General features: G+C 45.1%; 1 non-coding gene across 1 annotated transcript; it reads right to left on the minus strand.

Annotated features, from left to right (window-relative positions):
• Positions 1-10558: 10558 nt before the first annotated feature.
• TRNAS-AGA (transfer RNA serine (anticodon AGA)) lies at positions 10559-10631 on the minus strand. The gene has a single exon. It is a non-coding gene; the product is annotated as a tRNA-Ser (tRNA).
• Between the last annotated feature and the right edge of the window lie 968 nt (positions 10632-11599).

Genomic DNA, 11599 nt, shown 5'->3' on the forward strand with positions numbered 1-11599 from the left:
ATGGCGAAGGCTGGTTTGTACGTACAAAGCGTGCCTATATAAGTCACGACTGCCGTAACTAAACGAATGAAAAACATAAAAGAATGAGCTGGCATTCGACGACAGCGACGAACATGGCACGACTGCTCATGTTCATAGTTCATGCGAAAATTGATATAGGGAACAGTAGCACTGCGACTGTTCAGCTACTATGAGAGTGATGGCTGTAATACTTGAATTTATCTAATCTCTGCGCTTTTGTGACTTCAAACATTTTTGTCGTATTATTTGGTCCGCTTCATCTATCTATATTTCCCTGTGTGCATTTTCCTAAACGCATGAAGGGCGTAACATTCTTCGCACATGCTTGATGATTGCGAATTGGGTCACTTGGATCACAAATACTTCGTTGAAGAAACTCAATTTGCAAACTCTCAACGCCAAATCCATGTGCTACCCATCGTTCCCATGTTGGCTGAACAGCATGCCATACTTGCAGATTCGCAGTTCTCGTAGACGCTAGCACCAGAGTTCCCTATAGTACTGTACGTTCAGCTGCACAGTATGTACCCATGGAGGATAGAATAGTGGGGGTTGACAAGCAGTTTTCTTCGACTAATTTGCATTGTTTGAATATTCTATTCTATTCGCTACCCTTGCCATAAGAAAATGTAATGATGATGAACAAGAGGGCGCCACTAAAGCTGGCTGAAGTATCCTTAACACATGTCGCTTTAAAACAGGTTGGTCGAAGACAGTGAGAATCAAGGGTCTCGAATGTAAAAACGCGAAGCAAACTCTGAATGTCGTCTATTTTGCCATTTGTCGGTTTTCATTCTCTAGAGGAACATGTTGTAGGCATTTTGGTTAACAACACACCACACCCCCCAGTATACGGCCACAAAAAAAAAAAAAAGTGCTCACGTTCTTGCTTATATGCGTGTTATTTGCCCTCGGCTTCCTTACTCAACTATATAGGGATTCTGTTTGTTCGGTTCGCTTGCTCCTGGAATAAATCGGTTGCTAGGACTCAGTGCTATAGTGACCGTTGTTTACTATGCATAATCCCGTGTGACGAGGCATACCCCCGTATTCGAGGACCTTCCTCGAATCGACAATTCACTGACTTCACCTCGACTCAAGAAAGTGCATGGCCGCGCAGTCCCCACACTGAAGCGGAAATTGCGCATCGATGTAGTCAGCGTCTGCCTAAATGTGCTGCAGTTAAAGTGTGCTTCTCAAAGAAAACCTCGTGATTGAAATTAACAGGGTAGTTTCAATAAAGCGCAGTGTCTTCTTGACTTTTTTGGCACAGCCCGGCACCACTTGACAGAGTAGAAGAGGAGTCTTGAATCTAAACCCCTTTGTGAATACAGAGTGTCGCGTTGCGCCGAGTGGTGCGTCTGATACGACTTATTCGAAACTTTAGGGGAAAAGTAGTGCGCCCTTTGCATAATGCCGACAACCCTGTACGCGCATTCGGTTCCCATTAACATCGTGAAGTATAGACGCGTGGACGAGCGCAGGCCGCACACAGTAAGTTTGTGGGCCACGCGTGGTCTGCTACAAGTCTCGGTGACATTTCCACGGCGTTCTGACGTAGTGTGCTCGTCGAATGACGTGGCTCTGCCAAGGCAAACTTGGTTATTCGCGATGGCGTAAGTTTATTGTCTTGGTAAATGCTTCAGAGTAATTGCCCCACGAACGCGCCTTTGAATGGTATAGAAAAGATGGCGACGATAAGGGGAGCCCTTGGCAACAGGGGCGACAACTTTTGTCGTGTCTTACGTCATTCCCAATTCCGTCAGCACAGACTATACAGCAAGAAGAGCGATGTAAACCGAGAAGGCACGGCATGCATGCTGAGACATCTTGTGTACTAGTGTATAGCAGTCATGCGTGACCCAAGTAGATGTGGTTTCGCAAATGCTACAGTGTATTTGGCCATGGGATTGACTGCTGCTTGTCGTCGTAGCCGCTACACTGCATTTGAGTCGGTAAACGTGACTGCTGTCGCCTACGCGGTTTTAGGCCAGTGACAGAGTTCATTATTTACGGTGATGCTGTAGCTCACGCGGGTAAAAAATGAATAAATATGGATGTGTGCGCCTTACACAATCTATTAATACACTCAGTGACAGGTGAATCAAAACTAATGCACCTGACTGTCATGATCTGTGTGAAGTACGGACGAATGGTAGACACGGCCACCAAGCGACCGAGTTCACTGGTGAAGTCGGCACAGTGAACACCGCATTGAATTTTGCGCACTAAAGTATAGGCCTTAGGCCGAAACTGTGCACGTAGTCATATACCGCTTGCATCGCAGCACACAAATGTTTGTCGGCATGTCAAATTTCAATGAAGGAACGCTGGAGAAACAGCACAAAACCTAAACGACTGCGGTAGGTCAGGCAACGACCGCCTATACTAAAGCGTACCCGTATCTATCCCTCACAATGGCGGCCGAATACCAGCGCCGCCGGACAGCAACGCAGGGATATCGGACGCCTGTATAAAGCGGTGCTTCTAAGTCTGACCCGGGTTTATGGACGCACTGGTGGTCTCCTAGAAAAAAATGAATACAATCCGGTGGCAGTTGACGACCGCTGGTGTCAATATAAGACGTCGACAGGGACGAATTCAGATTAGACTGATTCGATTGACATCAGATTAGACTGATAAATTACCGTTTGAACACACAATTTTTGTTAATTTCGCGATAAGATGATGATTAGTAAGAGGAAAGATGGAGGTCAAACTTCCTTTCCTTTTTTTTTAATTTCGCGACGAAACTCTAGCGCAGTTACATATCAATGCGACGTCACGGATTTCAAAGTATTTTCGCGCATTTGGCTAGATGTGGCACAGTAAACGTTCTAGAAACTCGTTAAGTTGTGTCCTTGGAATCTTCCGAATACAATGCACTTCATCTTTACAGGTTAAGGGTAGCTAGGGCCGAGCAGACACAGCCAAAATCTGTGACGTCAGGATGAGTCGATGTGAGAACTTCTATAGAGAGAACTTCTATCGACCTGCCTCAAGCTTTTGCGTATTGTCTTGTTTACAAAGCCCCCTCCTGTATTAAGGGCGTTTTTCTTGGTTTTTGTTTTGCTGGTAATTTACGAATACAGCTCCACTTATTTCTCTCGCCTGGGGCAGATAATGTAATTCCAGTCCTTGTGCTAGATTATTCAGAGAGGCGGACATTACTTGCATTAAATATCGATCACGGAAGTCATTATTTAGCTTCTTAAATAATTACTTTTCGGCAGATATTGCAATTTACTAACGGTACGTATATCCGATGAGGTTGCAAGACGTATCCCCTTGAAATGAATTTACAGAATGACAGCAGTTTGGAGATGTGCGCCAGGAAGCTCACTGTAAAAAATGCACTGTTTGTCCACTTACTTTTTGTAACAACACGCTCATTTATGCATTCAAGGCCAAAAGTAACTGGAACGCCAATGATTTTCGCCCCACATTTTGGGAAATAACATATCGAAACTGCTTCATCCTGGAGATTCATTTTAAGTGGATATGTCTTGCAAGCTCACCGGGCTGCAATTCGTAATTCGCAAGATGTGCCGTAAAGTAATTAAGAAGTGAATATGTGAATGCTTCCTTTTAATTTGTTAAATGTGGGTTTCGACCTCTCGTGCTGGTAATGTCCGTCTCTTCGAATATACCATCTCAAGGACAAAAATTGTGCTATCAGCCACAGGCGATGCTTAAAAATCCTGGAAAATTTCAAAATGATCCCCCCTATATCTCAAAGCTAGACGTCTCCTTTGCCAAGCGCACTACTGTGTAAAGAAATTTTTACTCAACGTGAGTCCCTCAAACTGTGCGTGCCATAGATTAAGGTTTCTGTTTTCGATGCAGGGACAACTCGGTCTAGCCAAAACGTGGAATCTCCTCCGATATCTTATGGACCCGGATAAGAGTAAATCCGAGCAGAGGAAATGCCTCAATAAGATCACTCACCAATACCAGGGTACGAACGACGAGCTCCTAACAAAGTTCGAAACCCGGCACATAGGCACAAATGCCCAAATCCCCCAGAAGCCATACACTGGTCCGGAGAATCTTAACCTAGATTCACCCATCCTAGAGGCTGAAGTACGAGCCGTCTTGCTGAAACTCCGAACTAAATCTGCACCAGGCCTCGATGGCATAACAAATAAGACCCTCCGAAATCTAGACGACGTATCTATCACTGCCCTAACAGAGTACTTCAACAGCTGTTGGGAAACAGGTTCTATCCCCTCGCAGTGGAAGCATGCACAAATAATATTCATACCTAAACATGGTAAGCGACTACAGCTCGAGAATTTACGCCCGATCTCTCTGACCTCATGCGTAGGAAAACTCATGGAGCACGTTATACTTAACCGCCTCCACAATTTTGCGGAGGACAACAACTTATCCCCGAACTCCATAATTGGCTTTCTTCCAAAACTTTCCACGCAAGACATCATGCTTTAGCTTAAACATGAAGGTCTGGACCACATACCCAAGAAGGATACCCGGGCTGTCCTGGGCCTTGATCTTACAAAGGCCTTTGACAACGTAGCGCATCAGGCTGTACTAGAGAATCTGCAGTACCTAGGTGTGGACCCGAGGACCTACAACTACATCAAAGATTTCCTCAACCACCGCACAGCGGAACTAAGAATAGTAGAACTACAATCGGACAAGATCCCTCTTGGAAGTCGTGGAACACCGCAGGGATCAGTCTTATCCCCCTTCCTCTTTGATTTAGCGATGATCCGATTACCGGAACAACTTAATCAGATTCCAGGTCTACACCATAGTCTGTATGCCGACGACATCACCCTGTGGGTGGTTAAAGGTAGCGATGGAGATATAGAAACCACGCTGCAACAAGCTGTAGACACGGTTGAAGAGTACGTTACCGACAAAGGCCTCGCCTGCTCCCCGCAAAAATCAGAACTCTTCCTACTCAGAGCCCCTACAAACCGCAAATACGACACTGCGCCACCCCCAGAAATCACTGTGCGAGCCGGAGGAGGGGCGATACCGGTGGTGACCACCATCCGTGTACTAGGCCTCTTCATGCAAGCTCACGGGCGCAACGACAACACAATTCATAAACTGGAAGCATGCGTTCAGCAGACGATGCGACTCATTTCAAGAATTGCCAACCGACACTCTGGCATGCAAGAAGCCAACCTCATTAGGTTGGTACAAGCCATCGTTCTCAGCCGCATCACCTACATCACCCCGTACCTCTGCCTCAAAGCGGCTGAGAGAGAGAGAAAATAGAGGGAATTATCTGGAAGGCCTATAAACAGGCTCTTGGGCTACCTATAAGAATGGCCAACGCTAAATTGCTAGCCCTAGGTGTGCACAACAACCTCGATGAACTTGTAGAAGCGCACTTTATATCTCAATACGAAGGGCTAGCTCAGAGTGCCGCCGGGCGAAACATCCTCCAGAATCTCGGCATCAACTACGAGTCGATGCAAAGCATTGAAGTAGACATTCCTCACGACCAGAGGCGCCATCTCAACATTAGTCCGCTCCCTAAAAACATGCACACCGAATTCCACAAGGAAAGGAGGGCCGAGTGGTCCAAAGCCCTACATCAGAAATTCCACGCCTTCAAGACGTAGTCTATGTCGACGCAGCAGAATACATAGAATGCAACTGTATGTCCCTTGCAGTGGTGGACTCCTCAGGTCAAATACGCGCTGGTGGTTCAATTCGCACCAGAAGCTCCGAAACAGCGGAAGAGGCGGCTATCGCTCTGGCAATAGCCTTCAAACATTGTCGTTACATTATTAGCGATTCCAGAGCAGCAGTACGCAATCTTGCGAAAGGTCGGGTCTCGGCTCCCGTAAACACATAGTAGACACCAACCAGCACCCACGACCAATCCAGATCATTTAGGCACCAGCACACTCCTCCCTACTCGGCAACGATGCCGCCCACACCGCCGCTCGAAGACTCGCCAACCGAGCACCCGGACGGCTCACGCTAGGATCAGAGAGGGTTCGCATGGTCAGTTACCAGGAAATAACTCAGCACTACAGGTTAGCCAGGGCAGTGTACCCGCCAGCACACAAATCGCTGAACAAGCGACAAGAAGTACCTTGGAGACGACTTCAGACGAACACTTACCCCAACCCCGTAGCCTATCATCACTACTACCCGGGCCAATACCCTAATACATGTAAGCATTGCAAGCAAAAAGCGGATCTATTCCATATTATGTGGTCGTGCCCAGCAGGAAATCACACCCAAATCACGAAATAAGTAATACTGAGCAGTGGGAGGACGTGTTGCTCAGCTCCTACTCTGACCTGCAGGCCAAGGTCATCGAGAGAGCTGAAGAAGCCGCCCGGGCCCAGGGGCTCGTGGCTGCCTAACAACAAGGTCATCCATCAATACCTTGCTTTCAAATAAAGTTTTTACTCACTCACTCACTCTCGATGTCGGCAAACCCATAGAGATTGTGTAATGCCCCTAATTATGCGTAACTACTTAAAATTCATAGCACTGTTATCTTTTTCGGTGCGCCCATGGTTGTTTAAAGAGCACAACTTGTCTATAGGAACATGCGATTCAGCTGCGGGCCCAACGAATCCTCCATATCCCTTTTTACGAGTTATTTGGGCCAGTGAGCTTGCGCTGCGCTGTTGCCGCTTCTTGATAAGCTGGGCTCCATTGCAAAAACAAGTTTCGTTTTATGTGTCTCGCTAAACCCGAGATGCGACATGCGCAACGCTGTGAATTCATCGTCCCGTCCTTTGCCTCTCTCTTTGAGAGATAAGAGCAAAAGCGGAAGTTTCTGACGCCTGTCGAGGCGCCGCTCTTGCTGATGTGTCCGTCCTGCGCGAGCTCTGCATAATTTGCGGTTTAGTAAAGTACGAGGCTAGTTTACGCATAACTGTCAACGTTTTTGACACTGAAATCTCTGTTTTCAATTCAAGGTAAATGTTATGGTTCGTCATTTCGTTCCGTCAAATCGTTTCGTCATCACGCCGATCACAATAATAAAAAGCAGGCTCCCAAACACCGGGCAATAAGCAAAAGAAAGAGATGGAAGTCATAAGGGAAAGGGATTGGAAAGGCATAAGGGAAAGGGGATTGGAAGAGGAAAAGGAAGAGATTCTTTCCGCCCTGTCAGTCTGACAAGTTGCCTGTGTAAACTTAGGTAAAAAAATGATAGACGCCATGCTGCAGTGGTGGACAGAATGCACCAACGCACTACCCGAAAACATGGCGGGCTTCCGCAGGCGCCGGTGTACGATACATGCTTTTTTAGATTTTGTTACATACGCAAATCGTTAGAGGAGCTGTGGAAGAATGACTATTGCAGTGTTTCTAGGCATAAAGCGCCACACAGCCACCCACACTCACTTACTCCATGGTTTAATTCACTTGGCCATAGTTGGCCGAACACTGAGATGGACTGCGGATTTCTTAAGAGACAGGAAAATCTTTATTAAAACTGCTGATGGCAAAAGCACAGAGCATAATGTGAATCAAGGCGTTCCGCAGGGTAGTGCACTCAGTCCATCTCTATTTAACTGTGTTATGGCTTTCACTATTCACTATATGCAGACGACTTGTGCATATGGGCATATGACTCGAGTACTCAAGCCGTTCAGCAAAAGCTACAAGCTGGCCTAACACTAAATATTGATGTTTTTTTAAAAAGCAGAGGTACGATTATTTCACATGAGAAGACTGCTGTACTTCCTTTTACGAGGAAATGCCTCAAAAGATTCCAGCTTGTGCTAGACTCTCAGCGTCTGCAACTTGTGCGACAATACAAGTTCTTGGGTATTATCATAAACAGACGGGTATCATGGACTCCGCAAATAAAAGCATTAGAGGAGAAAGTGAACTCCCTAATAAACATTCTCCGTTGATTTGCTGGATGGAGATGGGGTACTTCAACCTCTTCCTTATTGCGCATTCACTCGGCAATCATTAGACAAAGCACAGCATACTCTGCTCCGGTGCTACATGGAATATCCTGTAATCTAGAGTAAACCATTCAAATATTGCAGGCCAGAAGCCTTCGCATATGTATTGGTGTTCCGCGTGTATCTGCCAGTGCTTTGGTAATTGCCGAGTCCCGCCGGCAATTACCAATTGTCGTCACTTTTTTCGTTTGGCAACAACACACTAATCATCCACTATGCCAAGACCTTCAGAATATAATCACGGCACGCATACATAAAGAAATGCGGCGGTGCAAAAACTTACTGCCTGCTTACGAAGACGGGCCTTTTTGCGCAACTCATCCCCCATGGCGCCTAGTAATTCCATAAATAGTCCCTTCAATTCCTGGAGTAGGTCGCAAATGTGATATGCCAGTAGTGATGATAAAGCGACTAACTTTATCACATCTTTACACTAAGTATGTAGATCGCTTTTACGTGTATACCGATGAATCAAGCTGGACACAAAGATCAACATCTGCGTTTTACATACCGGCATACCAAGAAAAAAGAGCTTATCAGCTTTGCCACTTTACAACGTCCACAACTGCAGAACCTTACGCAATACTTTCTGCTTTACGTTACATATGCTAGCAGTCCGCACCACTTTGTTTGGGTAATTGGGTAACTCAGAGGTACTCACAAGCGTCATTGCTCTGCCTAAAATAAATCAGCTTAAGAAAAGCAAGCAGCGCATTGACATACGAAATAAAGAAGACATACGCCGTAGTGAAATATCTATGACACGACATAACTTTCCAGTGGGTACCAAGTCACTGTGAAATCATGTGAAATGTAACAGCTGATCACATGGCACCTGCAGCACATCAAAGGATGAAATCTCACTACTTCCTCTCGCGGCGAGCGATGCGCAACGTCTACTGAACAAACTACGCGGTAGATCGTCCAAGGAAACTTGGTTCCTAAATGATGCGCAGAACTCTCAATCATATAATATAGATCCTGGAATAGAATTCAATATTCCGTTTAAAGTTAGTCGATCTGTTGAAACAACAGTTCATTGGCTTAGACTAGCCACTGCCTATACTGAAAGCTTCCTGTATAGGATAAGAAAAACTAACAGTGCTACATGATCATGTGAAGATGCTGAAGAAGACATAGCATCTTCTGCACTGTAAAAGTCACGAATCTCCCCACAAGAATCTCTCGTACGAACTACATGGCTTGAATACACGGCCACGGTCCTTAGGAAAAATCTTAGGGTCCACGGCCAACAGAAAAACTTCAAACCATCGCTGCGCCCACCTTAGTACAATTTTTGGAGGAATCAAAAATATCACAAAAATATTGCCATACAATAGCTATAGCTCACATTGTTAATATTAACAGGCACCCTTAATTACACGTTCATTGTGTCTTCGTGTTCATGAAGCATTTGCATTTGTTGCATTTAGAGAGCGTCATTCAAGTGCCCAACATCTTCTGTGTGGATATATTGGTTTTATGAACATTTATGCTATGTGAACTCATGTGTTGCGTGTGAACATTTCGGTTTTGTGAGTATTTATGCTATGCGAACGCTTCTGTTGCGCGAACATTTATTTATATTGCAGTACTGAGACTTAGTACGTGAATGTTCGTTCATGTGTTTATTTGTCCAGTTTGGTGATTGTTGACAACTTCCCGACGATAACTATCACGTAAGAAAAGAGCAGTAGCCGGCGCCACACATAGGCTTTAACCTCTCCTTAAATACATTTAATAAAGAAGAGAGCAGTTCAGATCTTGCACAGTTACACACGCAAGTGTTGATCGTCACAGTCAATCACAGGGGGTCATACAGGCTGGCGCGTTTCAAGAAACGCAGCAGCGCCTTTGTGGTCTTGCGCATAGCAAACAAACTAGCCCACGGATTCAAGATCTACTACTCTGTGAAGGGCTGTCGTCTAAGTGCCCCAAACTCTCCTGAAGGGCTCTCCTCTCACCTTCGTGTGGGGGGCAGTCACACGGGAGATGTTTTGTCGTTTCTTCAACACTACATGTGCTCCAACTGGCATGGTCCGCAATTCAAATTAGGAATGAGTAGACATTTGTGAAAAGGACTATTCGCAGGCGGCTTAGTAACCTTTCTTCCCGTCGGTTAAAGCCGGGTTAAAGTTGTAATCTCATATGGGGTCCATGGCATATAGGCGCAGGTTGGTGAACTCCGGCGTATTTCATTTTCTTAGAGTAATAATATGGGCTAGACCGCTGAGGTGCCTCGCTGCATTCGTTCTCGACAATCGTATCGAGGTGCTTTCACATTCACCACGTGCCTCGCAGGCAGCTTTGTCGGCACCTTCCTTGCCAGCGATGTTACAGTGCCCAGGTAGCCACTGAAATACAATGTCGCGGTCTCTGTCCACTTCTTGATGGTAGCGTAATCGTATCTCCGCTACCAATTGTTCATGTGGGTAACGACCCAGAGCTGATAAGAGGGATTGCAGGGCTGCCCTTGAGTCACAGAATACAGTCCATATCATAAGAAGCCAACAAACACTGACACCAAGGACAACACAGGAGAAATTACGTGCGCTTAATAGAAAAAATAAACAAACGATAAATTAATGTAAATTAAAGTGGACGAAACAACAACTTGCCGCAGGTGGGAACCGAACCCACAACCTTCGCATTTCTCGTGCGATGCTCTACCAATTGAGCTACCGCGGCGCAGTTTCCCCATCCGCTTTCTTGGGTATTTACGCATAATACGAAGGTTGTGTGTTCGGTTCCCACCTGCGGCAAGTTGTTTTTTCATCCACTTTATTTTCCATTAATTTATCGTTAATTAATGTATCCCTCGTGCATTTTCGGCACAAACATAATGTACTGCCAACATACCGGTGACTTGTCTTCACTAAACAGTGAACTATAGTATCGTTGCATTTTCTTGCTTACTGTCTTTTTTTTGTTCGTTTAATTTCCACGAAGGAGTACAGTGCATGGTTGTCTACACTTTATTCCAGAAATTTTTACGCTAGTCCATTTCTGGTAATTTTTGCGAAAGCTTAATGATTTTTATGTCTCCGTGTTAGTATTATCCGCTTCCTTTCTTCCTTGTTTCGAACAGTTGAAGAAGGAGAGGTAAGCGCACATGTATAATATGACACGCTATTTGCAGAGCCAGGCATTACTTGCACGAGAAATAAAAATGCGGAATTGCATAATTAACAAAATTTGAATAATAAATTGTTTTTGACTAATTAGCTTACGCCAGGTACTTCAAATTGCAAATTGTAGCCGGTGAGTTCGGAATTGCATCTCGAGCTGGCACCAGTTTCGATATATTCACTTCCAAAGGGGGCGAAGAAATACTTTAGCATTCCACTAAATTTAGTACTTAGATGTGTAAAACAGCGTTTTCTTTAAAAAGTCAGTGGGACAACAGTGCATTTTTACCGCAAGCTACATGGCGCATATCTCGAAACCGCAGGGCCATCCTCAAAATTCATTTTATGTCGATATGCGCTGCAACTTCACCGGCTACTAATTCGGACATTGCAATATGTGCCGTATTGTACATAATTAAGAGCATAATTAGCTAAATTTTGTTAATTGGTTGGTTATGCGCTTTGATTTTTCGGAAAAGTAAAACGTCCGCTTCTTCGATAAATCCAGTTCATATAGATTAGAATTAT

The sequence above is a fragment of the Dermacentor andersoni genome, chromosome 4, assembly GCF_023375885.2.
Source record: "Dermacentor andersoni chromosome 4, qqDerAnde1_hic_scaffold, whole genome shotgun sequence".
Classification (NCBI taxonomy): Eukaryota; Metazoa; Arthropoda; class Arachnida; order Ixodida; family Ixodidae; genus Dermacentor; species Dermacentor andersoni.